The sequence below is a fragment of the Natrix helvetica genome (assembly GCF_964273705.1).
Source record: "Natrix helvetica genome assembly, chromosome: Z".
NCBI lineage: Eukaryota > Metazoa > Chordata > Lepidosauria > Squamata > Natricidae > Natrix > Natrix helvetica.
In genome coordinates this window covers 135,379,369-135,396,871 of record NC_138554.1, presented here as the reverse complement: position 1 = coordinate 135,396,871, position 17,503 = coordinate 135,379,369, and the positions used below count along the sequence as shown (strand labels likewise).

At 42.2% G+C, this 17,503-nt stretch overlaps 1 long non-coding RNA gene across 1 annotated transcript; it reads left to right on the top strand.

Moving 5' to 3' along the window:
* The first annotated feature begins 5,687 nt into the window (after positions 1-5,687).
* LOC309401156 lies at positions 5,688-17,435 on the top strand. The gene is made up of 3 exons (XR_014176765.1): positions 5,688-5,908; positions 16,588-16,857; positions 17,315-17,435. It is a non-coding gene; the product is annotated as an uncharacterized lncRNA (long non-coding RNA).
* Positions 17,436-17,503: the final 68 nt, after the last annotated feature.

Sequence of the window (17,503 nt, the reverse complement as noted above, 5' to 3'; positions counted from 1 at the left end):
AAGTTGCAGGTACTGATCAGATAACCCCAGGATACTGCAACTGTCATAAATTTGTTGGCTGCCAAATAATACTTCCAAAACATTTTTTTTTAATTGGATGACTGGACAGAATGGGATATAAACAGACTGAAAGGTAATTTAAATATCAAAGAATAGGGAAAACCAGTTTTAATGGGCCTTCCTGCTATGCCTATTTGTGAATTTCTGTTGCGATTTACATCATTTGCACATGTTTGCTCTTTATGCAAAGTGTATCACTTAGACTGGAAGTATTACTACAGCTCACCAATGGTGTTTTCTCTGGATTGAAGAAGAAAATAAATATCTTTATCAGAAGGCATCCTGACTCATCCTATTTGTACTGAAAGATAATTTCATGTAATACACAATGTTAAAAAGATGTTGAGACTCTAGAAAGAGTGCAGAGAAGAGCAAGAAAGATGATTAGGGGACTGGAGACTAAAACATATGAAGAACGGTTGCAGGAACTGGGTATGTCTAGTTTAATAGAAAGAAGGACTAGGGGAGACATGATAGCAGTCTTCCAATGCCTCAGGGGCTGGCACAAAGAAGAGGGAGTCAAGCTATTCTCCAAAGCACCTGAGGGCAGGACAAGAAGCAATGGGTGGAAACTAATCAAGGAGAGAATTTAGAGCTAAGGAGAACTTTCCTGACAGTGAGAACAATTAATCAGTGGAACACCTTGCCTCCAGAAGTTGTGAATGCTCAACCACTGGAAGTTTTAAACCATTTAAAAACTTCCATTTAACCATTTGTCTGTAGTGGTGTAGGGTTTCCTGCCTAAGCAGGGAGTTGGACTAGAAGACCTCCAAAGTCCCTTCCAACTCTACCCTATTTTAATATGGTAACTCTAATGGTGTCAGTTTTATTCTGGATAGAGGGAGAGACACGAATGGTGAGTCTTCCTTAAATTCCTTAAATATTTAAGGGGCTATCATAGAGAAGAGGGGTGTCAACCTATTCTCCAAAGCACTTGAAAGCAGGACAAGAAGCAACTGATAGAATAGAATAGAATAGGAATAGGAGTAGGAGTAGGGTAGGGTAGGGTAGAGTGGAGTGGAGTGGAATGGAATGGAATAGAATGGAATGGAGTGGAATGGAATGGAATTCTTTATTGGCAAGTGTGATTGGACATACAAGGAATTTGTCTGATGCATATGGTTTCAGTGTTCATAAAAAGAAAAAAAATATATTTATCAAGGATCATAAGATACAATACTTAGTGATAGTCAGAGATAACTAATAAGCAATCAAATCATACTAGGAAACAAATAAAACAACATAAATTGAAAGATACAAGCAACATGGTTATAGTCATAAGTGGGAAGAGATAGGTACTATGAGAAGAATAATAGTAACACAGTCTTAGTAAATAATTTGACAGTGTTGTTGGAATTAGTTGTTCAGTAGAGTGATGGAATGGCAAGTAATTAGATGGAAAGTAATGAAGGAGAAAAGCAACCCAGTACTAAGAAGAAAGTTCCTAATGGTGAGAATAATTAATCTGTGGAACAACTTGCCACCAGAAGTTGGGGTTGATCCAACAATGGAAGTTTTAAAGAAGAGATTGGACAGCATTTGGAGGCATCGCAGAGGTAAGGATGCATGCGGCCGCTGTGCATGTGTGCTGCGCGCTTGCATGTGGGGGACGCCGGGCCCCGTTGCACTATACCGGTTGCAACGGGATCTGGAACCCACCACAGAATTGTACCCTGAAACATAACAGTAACCAGAGGTGGGCTGTTGCCGGTTCGGACCGGTTCAGATGAATAGGTAGTGCCTGCCTACCTGCACCAGTACTATCCCATCCTATATATCTCCCTCTCTGACTCACTCACCCCACAAATGCAGCCCAGCTGATTTCCATGCCTCACTCACCGTGGCTGCAAGAAGGTGTGCTGAAAGCTGCACGCAGGAAATTGCCGTGTGTTTGAAGCTGCACACAAGTGCAGAAGACGCATGCTTGACAGGGGTGGGTTCCGGCAGGAACTACTGCTGGTTTGCTTGTGCGCACACTGTGCGCAAGCGTGCGCTTTGTGCGCATGTGCAGTGCAATTAAAATTGTTCTGCACGTGTGCAGAACTGAAAAAACAAGATGGTGGCACCACCAGCGCTGCCCGGGGAACCAGTTCAGGGCGTGGCAGGCTTGGGATGCTGCGGATTCCAGTGACCCAGGCCGCCAAACCACTACCGGTTTGGCGAAACTGAGCTGAGCTGATAGGAACCCACCACTGGTGCACGAGCAAAGTGACCTTGCACCTACACATTCACATTTTCAGTTCTGCACTAGGTGGACTAGGTTGTTAAATTATGCGAAGCCCACATCTCCCAGTGACAAATGTAAAGTCTGTCGTCCATTATTTTTCTTTTTAAAATAATTGTCAGCTGCCACCTCATACTTGCTTGTGGTTTTTCTGCTGTGTAGGGACAGACTAACAAGAACTGTAGAGAGGGGGAAGGAAAGGGAAATGCTTTGGGAAATGAAAGTAACTGTTGTAGCTCCTTGAAACACTGCCTCAAGATCTCCCAGCTGGGAAAGGAGGGGGTCACATACCAGCTTGCACTTGAACTGACTCATCTTGTCTGAGCCTGATTGATTACACCAGGTTGGGCAATGACAGATAGTTAAAGGAGGGAAAAATAGGGATTTTGGCGCACGATTTTCAGTTCTGGCTTTGCCTTACTGCAATACATTCGATCTCTAATAAACTATATTATCTTTCTCAACAAATGTAGATTCCACAAATTCTGACGGCACGTCCTTCCACTGGTTAATGGTCCTGTCTGGAAATTTTCTCCTTGGTTCGAAGTTGGTTCCCTACTTGGTTAGTTGCCATCCATTGCTTCTTGTCTGCCTTCAGGTGCTTTGGAGAATAGAAGCAGAAAACACAACAATCATTGCAATAAATCTTGTTCCTTTGGGTGTGTTGCTCCTCTTTCAGACTGAATCCATAACAACCATGTGGCCATTTGAAGTTACAAAGGCAGTGGAAAGGAGTACTGAAAAAAGTTACTTACAATCAGTCCTTGCACTTTCGGTCATTGAAATGTTTCCATGGTCACGTGACCGGAATTCAGACACTTGGCAACGAGCATGAACTTATGACAGTTGCAGCCTCCTGGACGGGGTGGGATTCAAAAATTTCTCCGTTGCTGGGTAGGCATGGCCATGGGGGCCATGGGGCGTGGCCTACCCGGCTTCCTGCACCATGGTGGGAGGAGGTTTTCACCCTCCCCAGGCTCTGGAGGCTTTACTTGCGCCTCTGGGAGGGTGAAAACGGCCCATTTCCAGACTTCTGGAACTTCCGGGAGGCCGGCTTTTTACCCTCCCGGAGCCTCCGTGTGGGCCCTGCACTTACCTGGCATCCAAAACGGGCTGCGTGGAGACGCCTGGGAAGGGCGAGATGGGGTGAGCGGGGCCAGTCAGTCCTTGCAACTGCTGGTTCAGTGAACCAGATGTAAAATTAGCATCCACTTCACCCAAACTGATCCTAACCAGCTGAATCCCACCCCTGCTCCTGGAGTCACGTTGATTGCCATTTGCAACCTTCCCAATTGGTTCCCACAAAGTCAATGGGGAAAGCTGGGTTTGCTTAAATTACATGATTCATTTAACAATTGCAGGGATTTCCGTAAAACCTTGGCAAAGTAGGTTGTGAAATCATGTGCAATTTGATTAACAACTTCCTTGCTTAGCCATGGAATACTAGTCCCTATTGTAACTCAATGGCTATCTACACCATCGCATGATGTGCTCTGTCAAGCAGGATAGACACATACCTGGACTAGTCCACTTTCCTCCATGCAGCCCAATTTCCCATGTTTATAGGCCAGAGTGTTTTCAGGTCTTGCATCCCAGCTTTAAAGAGGGCTTGACCATCCTTCTGGGTTTCTCAGCCACCAGTCAGCACAACTTCTAAAAATTATATTAGTAAACAACACTAGAACGATTTTTGGTTTGCATAACTTTCTCCCCTGCCAGTTTCAGTAGCAAGCCGTAGGCCAGCACAGCCTGTTTTCCTCATTTCCTGAGTTTTGTATGAATTTAGAATATATTCATGAATAAAGAGGGCCAGTTTAGTCTAGTGGTTAAGGTATTTGCCTAGACACCAGGAGGCTGTGAGTTCTACTCCTGCCTAAGTCCTGGAAGCTGACTGGGTGACTTTGCCAGTTACCAGGAGATGTGAATTCTAGTCCCATCTTAGGCACAAAAGCTGGTTGGGTGACTTTGGACCATATAGCAGGAGGCTATGAGTTCTAGTTCTGCCTTAGGCGTGAAAGGTGTGTGTGTTTGTGTGTGTGTGACTTTGGGTCAGCCCTTCTCTCTCAGCTCAATTCACCTCACAGGGTTTTTGTTGTAGAGAAAATAGGGGAGTGGGAGGGAGGAAGGAATATTCATGTTTGCCATCTTGAATTTCTTGTAAAATAATAAAGGTAAAGGTTCCCCTCACACATATGTGCTAGTCATTTCCAACTCTAGGGGGCAGTGCTCATCTCCGTTTCAAAGCCAGTGCTGTCCGAAGACGTCTCCGTGGTCATGTGGCCGGTATGACTAAATGCCGAAGGCGCATGGAGTGCTGTTATCTTCCCACCAAAGGTGGTTCCTATTTTTCTACTTGCATTTTTAATGTGCTTTCGAACTGCTAGGTTGGCAGAAGCTGGGACAAGTAACAGGAGCTCACTCCGTTACGCCGCTCTAGGGATTCGAAACACTGAACTGCCGACCTTTATGATCGACAAGCTCAGCATCTTAATCACTGAGCCACCGCGTCCCTTGTACTGTCCCTTGCATGCCAAGATAGCTAGACACAAAGATTCCCCTCCCCCCCACGGTGTCACCACTCTGCTGAACACATAATCCGTAAGTCTTGCGCTATGTCTAAATATATTTACCCATGTAGTAAGGATTTATTGCTATGGTATTTCTCATCTTTTCATCTACCTTCTCCTATTGGTATTTTAAGATTATATTACTTTGTTGTTTGTACAGCTCACTCCGTCACGCGGCGCTATGGATTCGAACCGACGAACTGCCAACTGTTCTGATCGACAAGTTCAGGGTCTTAGCCACTGAGCCACCGCGTCCCTATGTAAAGTAATATGGCAAGATAAAATTCAAACAACTAGTAAACAAACAAATAAATAAATTTGATGGTCTAAGAGAATTTTAGGCACAAGCAAGTGCGACTTGCCAATATTTACACTTTAATAAAACAGACAACAACTGCAAAAAAAAAGTTTATTTGGAATGATGAAGCAGGGGAGCATTTAAGCATCCTCCTGAATCCCTTCGGCTTAGAAAAAGTCATAGCCATGACAATATCCTGTGACCTCCAAAGTGCAATCTTTGGAGAGAAGAACACGATGTGAAACTTGGTCTCTGCACAAGAGAATCCTGTGCCTTCTCATCCTTGTTCCTGTTGGCTGGGGGATGATGCAAATGGGCATCTGGAAGGCACAGCTGGGGAGGACAGAGAGAGGGGGAAGTTCTCCAAAGCTGTTTGCTCACGTTACGGCTTCCCCCAAGAGGTTACGCAAAACCACATTAGCCATTTCACTTTGAGATTGTAGACACAGACGCACACACACACACACACACACACACACTCACACACACACACACACACAGGGACACATCCTTTTCACTCTCCCAAGTTGCCCTCCCCTTTCTCGTACACACCTCGGTTCTAAACTAACACTTGCTGTGCTGAGCAAAGGAAACATCACAGAGAGAATAAGGGAAATGATTGTATTAAAAAAATGAATAGGGCTATTCTCTCCCACGCCCCTTCTCTTTGTTGGGGGAGCCACTTGGAGGAGTTGACTTTCTTTTTGGATGTAACGAAGTCAGCCTAGAGACTTCTTTTTAGAAATCCAGGAAGAGCAAGTAAGTCATTTGCGGTTTATAACTTCCCTGCTCTTTTTATTTCTCCCAAGGCAGAATGCTGATATTTAACAGTGGTGACTTCTTCTCCTTCTTCTTCCTCTTCCTCTTCTTCTTCCTCTCCTTCTCCTTCTCCTTCTTTCAGTGAATGCATTTGAGACATTAGTTTAACTATTGAAAAATCCACATTGAAGCTATTAAAGGTGGATTTTTCAGAAGTTAAACTAATGTCTCAGATGCATTCACCGAAAGAAGAAGAAGGAGAAGGAGAGGAAGAAGAAGAGGAAGTGGAAGAGGAGAAGGAGGAGGAGGAAGAAGAAGAAGGAGAAGAAGAAGAAGAGAAGTTGGAAAGGGCCCACTCCCAAAAATGAAAAAAAGAAAGAAAATGATGTATTGGTTATATAAATGATGTATTGGGGCAGCAGAGGAGTGGAAAATGCTTTGTTTGTGATGCCTTTGATTTCTATTGATTTTAAATGAACGGAGATGAAGAATAACAAGCAAAGCCCAACAACATTGAGAGAAATCTCTTTGCCTGACACTTTCAGTCAAGAAATGGGTGAATAAATTAGTTGGTCCAAACAATCTGGAATAATCTCACATTATCACCATTCATTTGCACTTTTAGGCTGTTAACAAAGTTAAAATATTGTTGAGTAATCATCCAATGAAATAAAAATATTTAATTGGGTGATTACATCCCCACTCTTCCTAGCAAGAATGAGGAGAAATGTTAAATCTTCCAAAAAATAAAAATATATAGATGTCCCAACATAACACAATGGAGATTTATAGAATGACTTTGTGTATATAGTCATTCTGAATTGATCACTTTCCCTAATTACAAATAATTGGAATTTTTTCCTTATCATCTTGATATAGTACTAATATTATTAGTAAACTAAACAATTTTGTAATTGCAGTGACAAAAAAAACCACAGGTTAACTTCATGAGACTGCATGGGAAATTAAATTTCTGGCATTTTTTTCTTTGAATGTCATTCAACTTTCTGAATGGAGATTTTGCAATTTTTTTTGATGATACCTTTTACTGGTAATTTAAAGTTATTTGTAACTTGTCAATGTAATAGGTAAACTCTTGATGTGTTTACATTTATACACATTTTCTAGTGCACACTTTTTGGGGGAAACTAAACAATGTTTATGTCAGTCAAGTTTAACAGTCGGAAAAAATAATCCTATCGGTATTTTGACTTCTTAGCATATATTTAAAGAGAAGGAAATCATAATGTTCTGGTAATCAAACTATTTGTTGGAGTACACACCCCAAAAAGTTAATGGGAAATGGTTTTATACTATTACTTTTCTTTTCCTTTCGGAAATTTATTTTACCCCTTTTAGTTTATGTATGTCTTTATAATAATGCAGGGCTATATAAAACCTGCAGTGAAATCTGGGTATAAGATTTGATTGTAGCTCTTTTTTTTTTGTGAGAGTTATGTGATGGAGATTGCTGATGAAAAATAGAAATCTGATGAAGATCTAAAAACACTTTAACCACAATTTAAAAACAAATATTTATAGAAGAATACGGGACTTCCATAATATGGAAGTAAGAGAAAGGCAGAAAAAATGATGACTGATTTTATGACATTCGGTGGCACTAAAATATTTATAGCTTGAAGGTCAACAATTAATATGCTACAATGTACCCAGTTCTGCACACTCAATTGTTAATGAAATACTGACCTTCAAATTTCACGACAATTGTAAGTTCCTTGTTAATTAATATCATTTGGCCTAAATCCAGACCCTTGATTGGACTGAACCTTCCAAAGTAACCTCTTGTCAAAAGCTGGCAGATGGTTTTTGGAAATTTAAAGTAAAAAAATGTACCCACTGACTGGAGTTCCCCATTCCAGCACCACCCTGTAACAAAGAAAATCTGAGATTTGGTGCCCATCAACCTCAGTAATATCTCTCCTATTGCCAATGCGACAGGGTAATCGGCATATATTTTGTGAACTAAAAAGTGTCCAGTCTTCAACCCATGAAATTATTTTGAATAATATGGGTGTTGTTGATTGTATAAAAAGAACACTCATTGTTGGCGATGGTGAGGAAAGGACCCCACAATCCATATATTTGGCACATTTGTATTAAAGTTAATCAAATCGATGGGCGTTTTCCGTGGTGCTGAAAGTCTATTTATTGCTTGTTTGTCAACATTGACTGTCCTGTATATCCATGAATGGAGACAGTAAATGTTCTAGCAAGTGTTAACCAGCAAAATTTGCTGAGAATGCATAAAGTTTTATCTTTAATGCTGACTTTATAGGATGACAGATGCTTATTTTTTTTACCTGTATACAGAGGAAATATCTCTTAGATGAAGATGAAGGAACTGGGTGGCTCAATTGAGTCCCTTGTAATTTAGCATTAGGTTTCATTGATGGAGGCCTTGGAGATAACAGAGTGATATCATTATGCTTAAGTGACAAACTTATATCTGTTTTCTGTCTCTCACAGAGAGAGTTCACTTTTCCTAACAATACAATACAATACAATAACAATTTAAATCTGTTGTAGGATTCTGGTTGGAATTAACAGTGTAACAGAAGTCTCTTAGTCCAGCTTTCTGGTCAGGCAGAAATCCTATACCACTTCAGACAAATGGTTTTTCAATCTCTTCTTAAAAGCTTTCAGTGATGGAGCACCCACAATTTCTGGAGAAAAATTGTTCCACTGGTTAATTGTTCTCACTCTTAGGAAATTTCTCCTTAGTTCCAGGTTGCGTCACTCCTTGATTAGTTTCCACCCATTGCTTCTTGTTCTGCCCTCAGGTGCCTTGGAGAATAGCTTGACTCCCTCTTCTTTGTGGCAACCCCTGAGATATTGGAAGACTGCTATCATGTCTCCCCTGGTCCTTCTTTTCATTAAACTAGACATACCCAGTTCCTGCAACCGTTCTTCATATGTTTTAGTCTCCAGTCCCCTGATCATCTTTGTTGCTCTTCTCTGCACTACCATATTTAACTTTTCAGAAAAAAAACATCTAAACTACTTTTGAGGATCTTTTTGTGATGGTTTTTAGTAAGACAATCTCTTCAATACAGTATCAGCTGCTTTAGCTTTTTTATATTGTAAGGGTGTTTATTGCTGTATGTTGTATTCACTTCTTTTAGTTAACTGGTTTTAGGGCTGTAAGTAAGGATAAAAAAATCAGTCTGCTTTTGACCTGTATCTGTTTCATATGATTTCACTCATAACTCTAGCTGTCCTGTTTTCAAATTAAGCTGAGCAAACAATCTACTTAAACATTGGTTTGGTAGGAATATAAAATGTATGGAGACTCTATTTTCATGTAACTTCCTATAGGTAGCTTACAATTTATGGCCATAATTGGGACCCAAATTTCTGTTTCTAAGCAAGGTGGTTGCTAAGTGAGTTGCACCTGATTTTACAACCTTTTTTTGCTATGGTTGTTAAATGAATCATTTCAGTTGCTAAGTGAATTATGCGGTTGCTGAGCTAATCCTGCTTCCCCCATTGTCTTTATTGGTCAGAAGTCATCTGGGAAGGACACAAATGATAATCACATGACTCCAGAATGTTACAACACCTTGTAATTTACTGCAGGTTGCCAAGCAAGCACCCATGCTTTAATTATGTGACCATAGCAATACAGTGGCAGTCATAAATGTGAGGACTGGTTACTAAACAAAGGGCTACGTCAAGAATTATCTGTACAGGTAGTCCTCAACTTATGACTACTATTGAGCCCAAAATTTATGTTGCTAAGTAAGAAATTTGTTAAGTGAGTTTTGCTCCATTTTACAACTTGTCTTGCCAACTTCCTAAGTGCAGTTCTTAAATCAGGGACCTGGTTATTAAGCGAATCCGGCTTCCCCAGTGACTTTGCTTGTCAGAAGGTTGCAAAAGAGGGTCACATGACTCCAGGACACTGCAGCCGTCATAAATACGAGTCAGTTTTCTCATAATCACGGGTGGGCTGCTATGAGTTCACCCAGGTTCTGGAGAACGTTATGGCTGGTTCAGATCCTACCTTTGGCTGGTCCCCTCTCCCCTCCCCCCCCCAGTGGTGGGTTCCTACCGGTTTGGACCATTTCGACTGAATCGGTAGTGGTTTGGCGGTCTGGGTCACTGGAACTGGCAGCAACCCAGGCCTGCCATGGCCCCAAACCAGTTTTCCTGGTGGTGCCATAAATGCCACCATCTTGTTTTTTGCTTCTGCATATGCGCAGAGCAGTCTTTATTGCACTGCCCATACAGGCACACCATGCATCAAGCACGAACGTAAGGCATGCCCACGAATGAACCAGCAGTAGTGACTACCAGAACCCATCCCTGTCTTCCACCCCTCCCCTCCCAGGAGTCTCCACACGGCCCGTTTTGGATGCAAGATAAGTGCAGGGCCTCTGGAGCCCAGGGAAGGCAGTTTTCGCCCTCCCAGAGGCTCGAGGAAAGCCTCTGGAGCCTGGGGAAGATGAAAATGCCCCCCTTTGGTGCAGGAGGTTGACTAGGACACATGGACATGCCCATCAGGTAGAGAGCCCGTTGCTGAAATTTTTGAATCCCATCCCTGCTTATACTCCTGGCTATTCTGATTCTTCCCTGCATCCTATCATAATCAACATCTATATTGCACTGGGACCATTAACAAAGACGTCAAGTAAACTAAGCAAAAAGAGACTTTTCGGTTCCAGAGGGATCAAGGGTCACAACTTTCCAGTCTTATAAGTCTGATAGATATTTTAATGGCTTTCCTAAAAACCATCTTTAAAGGGGGACCTTTCAGGTACAGGTAGTCCTCGACTTACAACAGTTCACTTAGTGGCTGCTTGAGGTTCCAGCAGCACAGAAAAAAGTGACAACCGATTCACATGTACGACGGTTGCAGCGTCCTGAAGTCATGTGATCTCCTTTGGGGACCTTTTTTGACAAGCGAGGAAGCCAGGTTCACTTAACAACTGGATTACTAACTTGCAGCGATTCAGATAACAACTATGGCAAGAAAAATCATAAAGTGGGGCAAAACTCACTTCACAAATGCTTCACTGTTACCTGTGTTGGGAACAGGGGTGGAGATGGGAGATGCTCTGAACAGCATCCTTCTATACTTTGGGTTTCCTTGTGCTAGTGGTGGGTTCCGGATCCCGGTGCAACTGGTACGGTGCAACGGGGCCGGGCGTCCACCACATGAACACGTGCAGTGCATGTGCACACGTGCGCAATGCGCGCATGCATACTTACCACCCACAATGCTCTGCGACACTCCAGCTGCTCAGTGGAGTGTTGTGCAGGCGCCATACACTCCGTGCGCGGAAGCCTTGAAAACCTCAAATACCGGTAAGGTGGGCGGGCGGGCAGGCAGGCCCTCTGGAGCACCGTACCAGAATGGTACTTGGTCCTCCCGGCAGGCACCGGTATGCCTATACCGGGGCATTCCGGTTGTAACCCACCACTGCCTTGTGAGTTTATTTACTTCTGTGGAAAACAGGGTTTCAGCCAATTGCAGTAGATATTTTCCTATGTGTGTGATAATAAATAGGAAAATCCCTATCAGTAATCTCAATGCATCAAATGGGTGACATTACGATTTTCCAAGCAGTCCTCGACTTACAACCATTTATTTGGCCAACGTTCAAAGTTACCCTGGCATTGAAAAAAAAAGTGAGTCCCTGTGCTTACAACCCTTGCAACAAACCCAATACCATGTGATCAAAATTTGCTCCGTGTCCATGTTTTTAATGTGTATTAAATAAAAAACTTATTTTAAAAAATTGGGTGCTTGGCAACTGGAAATTCTGATCCCAGTTGTGGTTGCAAGTTGAGGACCAACAATGTCATGCTAAAATCCTTCAGATACATCTTCTCTATCAGTGCGTGGACACCAAGAGGGACGTCCAGAGCAAAACAAACCTTTGTCCAGATGGCTTGATTATTAGGCATAATTTGGGCAGATCATCACAGCTACTAACTGATGGGTGTCTACAGTTTGGCAAAGGGAAGACTTGAGCAATTACATATTCCCTTGTTGCCTGATCTAAGAGTGATATCAAGCCATACATAATTCAAACCTAGCTTTTCAAATTACCCTTGTCCCATCATCCCATTTATCTTGAGCAATAAAAACAGCAGTAAATCTTGAACGAGGTTTATGGGTTGCGTTTGGAAGATAATACATTCAAGTCAGTTGCATTCTTCATTTGGAAAAAAAAAATGACTGTAGAAATACAGTCCAAAGGAAACAAATTCTGCAATCGAGAAAATAAATAGCTGCAACCCATTAAGTAAAAGGCTATGTATGGAGAGACTAAGTTTTCAGTTATACCTGCTGCATTTCCTGCAGAATAACACTGTTGCATTTTGCATGCATGTCAGACATGCTGCCAAATGTTCCCTAAATATCGTATGTTATTCTATACAAGCTAAAATTGTGAGTCTGTGAGACTGCCTACCTCCCACCAAAAAGGAAGTACATGCAATGGACTGACTTGCACCCAGGATGTTTTCAGTACTATGTTGAAAAGGTTTCTGCCTGCCTTGAGGGACTGCAGGTGTAGACAGTGTATATGGAGAAATGTTAAAATATGGATGTAATTTGCTTAGGGAGCAGTGCCTTATTTGATGCGCATGTGAAAATGGCATCTAAGCTGATGATTTAAAAAGGCTGTGCAAATGAATGATATATTTTTTTTAAATCCAAGATTAGTATCTTAACTTTGGAACACTTTAACTCTCAGAGACCATAAAGGCCTCCTTGCCCACATCCCATGGTTTTTAAAAAGACCTTTACAAATGATGACATTTTATTACAATTGTGTTCTACAATTCTGGTTTGTTTTATTGCCAGAATGGGACAACTCACAATTCAGTTATTTAAAATAATTTTAAAAATATTTTAATTTTTGTAATTCACAATGCATTTTGTCCCTCCTTTGGCACCCTTGCTTTAATGATTCTATGCCACCATTTCTTTAGTGAAACTCTGGTCCAGTGGCAAGTTGGCCGCAGAGAGTTGTCCTAGAACAGTGTTGGTGAACCTTTTTGGCACTGAGTGCCAAAATGGAGGGGACGCACAACAGCCACCTGGTCTCCCGATTTCTGGCATGCATGCGCGCATGAAGAGCAGCTGGCCAGGGTGTCAGGGTTTCAAATAACATACACAATGAAATCAGAGTCCAAGGCAAAGGATTCCTCAAAGTTCCAATTGATGAAGAGAGCCATGTTGGCACATCTGGGAAAACCCGAATCTGAAAACTTCCTCAGTTTTCCTCCACCCAGTTGAAAGTTCAAGATCTTGCCCCCACACCCACAAGTCCATCACATGGTCCAATCTTCCACTGCCATGCTGGCAGCTTCCACCCATCCAGTTCCGGTCAGTTGCAGAGGTGTAGAGACAAAGGATGACCTTGGCTTTCTAGAAAGAATGTTGTTATGGCTACGTAGCATCTAACTCTGTACAATCCCCCCTCCCATTTTCCCACAATAGAAAATGGATAGTAGAATAATAAAGTGTGGCGGGCCAAAGATCCCAAAAGGAACCAGCTGCAGGCCTGACAGGGTGTGCATGCATGCACTGGAAACTAGAAGATCATCTTCCCAGTGCACATGTGCACTGGACAGCTGCTCTCCCGGTTTCTGGCACTCCCGTGCATGTGTGCCAGACTAGCTGGTCAGCACACCAGAACTTGGGAGAGCAATGGGTGATGGCTCTGTGTGCCACTTCCAGCACACATGAATAGCACCTATGGCATAGCTATCATGGCCCTAGAAACTTTTATTGCTGTGTCTAAAATTTTAATTTATTGTAACCTGCCCGGAATGTTTTTAATTGGGCAGGACATAAAAATTCTTAACTGGATGACTATCTGGCTGACTTTGTGTGGTAACAGGATGAGACTTTATTATACCAAGCAATGGTAGGTAGACTGGAAAGCTCAGATGAGACTTGGATATGTCAGGAGAAACTTCGGAGGAAGTGGAACACTGATGAAAATAGGTTGCTTAAGATGAGTGTGTGGAAAATTAAAAGCAGAGCTTTGGGAGGCTTGTAGAGTGCTCCTGGGGGCTTGGGGGGGGGCAAAAATGAGCAAAAAAAGGCCCGTTTTTCACGAGAAATAAAGAAGGGCATGCAGAGGCTTTGGGAGGCTTGTAGAGTGCTCTTGGGGGCTGGGGGGCAAAAACGAGGAAATACGGCCCTCCCCAGCCCTCAGGAGCACTTTGCAAGTCTCCCAAACCCTCCTCACGTCCATTTTTGCAAAGGGGGCGGGGTTTTGGTAGGCCAAAAATGCTGTATAAGACGCACCCAGATTTTCACCCTCTTTTGGGGGGGGGGGGGGGAAAGGTGCGTCTTATACTCCGAAAAACACGGTACTTGAAGAGTGAATGAATCCAATTGGTATGGACAGAAAGAAAAACACGATTGGGTGAACGTGAGGAGGTCTTGAAAAGTGAATATGAATATGTAGAGAATAAAAATAAATAGAAGATAATATAGGTAGCTCAGGGTTCAGCTGTGAAGTCTCTGGTGGTCTCTGATCTTGGTTCTTTGCCTGTAGACTTTTCAGTATTGAAATAGGTAGCATCATCAGGGCAAGAATAGGCAACAAAGCCAACACTCACTCATATTGATGATACTACCTAGTTGGGTAATGGAACATCTGCAAGAAAACAACCAAGCTTAGAGATCACCAAGAATTCCAGAAAAACCAATGTATAAACTGAAGCATGATGGAAGCGAGGGTGGAATGGTGTGGAGAGAAAGTTGGTGCAAAATAGATTTGGTTAAATTTGCTTATTTCTGATATCGTAACTTTATAATCTTTGGTTTGTTGTTTTTGACTCCTGTGCTCTGCATAACATGTTGAAAGGGGATAATTCAATGAGTACTATGAGGCTCATAGGATCATATTTCCCAAATATTGTTCTGTCACTGTTTGGTAGTCCTCGACTTATAACCTTTGTTTAGTGACCACTTGAAGTTACAAGGCACTGAAAAATTGACATGACTGTTTTCACCTTTACGATTGTTGCAGCATCGCTTTCTCCGTGGCCAAAATTTTGGCAACTGGCTCATGTTTATGACGGTGGCAGTGTCCTGGGGTCATGTGATCCCCTTTTGCGACCTTCTGACAAGCAAAGTCGATGGGGAAGCCTGATTCACTTTGCAACCATGTTACTAACTTAACCATTGCAGTGATTTACTTAACAACTGTTGCAAGAAAGCTTGTAAAATGGGACGACTGTCTCACTTAGCAACATAAATTTTAGGCTCAATTGTGGTCATAAGTCAAGGACTATCTGGCTTTCAAAAAAAATGGCATCTTTACTCCAGAACTTTCCACCCCAGCCAATCAGAAATCAGAAACAGAGATGGGTTGCTACCGGTTCGCACTTGTTCGGGTGAAACAGTAGTAGATTTTGCAACTGGGTCACCAAACCAATAGGCACGGATGACTGCGCAAGTTCCTTGGTTGCCCATGCCATTGCCAGCATGTCTTTTGCTACTTTTTAAATGTTCGGCGCATGCTCAGAGCAACATTTTAGCAACTGTCCACATGCGTTAGCGCAAAATGGCAAGCACAGCAAACTGGGGGTAATGCTGGCAGCAACTCATCCCTGATCAGAAACCATCCATTTAATGACTATTCAAAGTTACAACTGCAATTTAAAAAGTGACTTATGACCAGTTCTCACACTTATGACTGTTAAAGTACTGTATCTCCACAGTCCTCAGATTTCAGGCGCTTGGCAACTGACTTGTATTTATGATAGTTGCAGCATCTTTGTGTCCCTGGAATTGTCACTTGCAACCTTACTAGGGAGTTCAGACAACCTAAGTCAATGGGGCAAGCCAGATTTGTTTAAGTATTGCATGATTCACTTAACAACTGTAGAGATTCATTTAACAACCATGGCAAAAAGGCCATTAAAATGGGGCATGGCTGACAGCTGTCTTGCTCAGCACTGGAATATCTGGGCTCAGTTGTGGTTTTGGGTCAAGGATTATCTATATTGTAGTCCTATTTCAGTATATAGTTTACTTACTTTACTTTATTGTCATTGGACATGGTGCAACGAAATTAAATGCCACCTTCAGTGTACATTATAACTATAAAATTAAAAACACAAACATACATCCTTTACTTTCTATGTAATTGAAATTGAAAACCCGATATTGCGCTATACCATAGAATTCAATATGGTTACTGCCCTGGGATTATTTTTTCAGCCTATTTGTCCTTGTCTTTATAGTCCTGTACCGTCTGCCAGATGGTAATAGTTCAAAAAAAAAGGTTGCCCAGGATGAGATGGATCTTTAAGAATGTTTTGAACTTTCTTAAGGCAGCGGGAACTATAAAGCTCTTCCCAAGAGGAGAGAGAGAGCAGCCCATGATCCTCTGAGCAATGACGTTGACCCTCTGGAGTGCTGTATGGTTTGCCACTGTGCAATTGGCAAACCAGACACAGATGAAGTAAGTTAAAATACTCTCCCTGGTGCAGCGGTAGAAAATCACCAGCAGTTTTTCATTCAGTTGTTGTTTCCTGAGAAGTCTCAGGTAGCATAATCTCTGCTGGGCCCATTTATTTATGGTGTGGATTGGCTTCCTTATGTACTTCCTTACTCTGCTTCTTCATTATGTCAGTCAAAGAGCATGTGGCATCTGAGTGGCTACTCTGCTCAATATTTTTAGGTTATCATTCTGTTCCATAACAAGAACGATGCAAAAATGGCTACTGGGGCATTGCTGGGTGCAGAAAACTTTCGCCGATTCACTCCTGAATCCTTGGTCACCATCAAGAAACGTATCATGGCCAAGAAAGACTCGCCACCCGCGGAGAAGCTGAGGCCGCAGCTGGATCTCCAGGCTTGCCAAAAAGTCCCTGCCCTTTATGGAAACCCCCCTGTGGAACTTATTGCAGAACCCTTGGAAGATCTTGACCCTTACTATCACGATCACAAGGTATAGTAGCTTATTGTGAGCCAATGGTATAATTAGTGTCGTAAGAAAAAACAGACATCTATTGCAATGGGCTTTTAGAGAGAATGAGATTAGTTTTTTTTTTCAAATGCTTGCTTGAAATCTTATTGAGGCAGCATCTATCCAAACTTTGTTGACCTCAAAAAGTTAACCAGGGTCAATTCTCAAGAGGTCGTGGATGGGAGACCACTAGGAAGGCTCAGACTGGACTGGGACATCAGGAACATTGCTACTCTATGAAGTAGAAAACCATTCCTATGAGGAGTTCTTGGTGTTCTCTCAGCTTGGTTGTTTTCTTGCAGATGTTCCATTCAGGCATGAAATACTCTAATCTTTACTACTAGTTCGTGTGGTCGTAAGTCGAGGACTGTCTGTTCTTGGGGAGCAATTGGGTTTTATGCGACTCTTTCCAGTTAATGTCTTTTTTCTTCTTCTGCAGACATTTATGGTCTTGAACAAAGGAAAAACAATCTTTCGATTTACTGCCACAAATGCTTTGTACATCTTCAGTCCTTTCCACCGAATCAGGCGGATGACAATTAAAGTTTTAGTTCATTCATATCCTTTACATAATTGCTTCCTCTCCACTCACCCTTCTGTTTTCACTCTGGCTTTTTATTTTATTTTA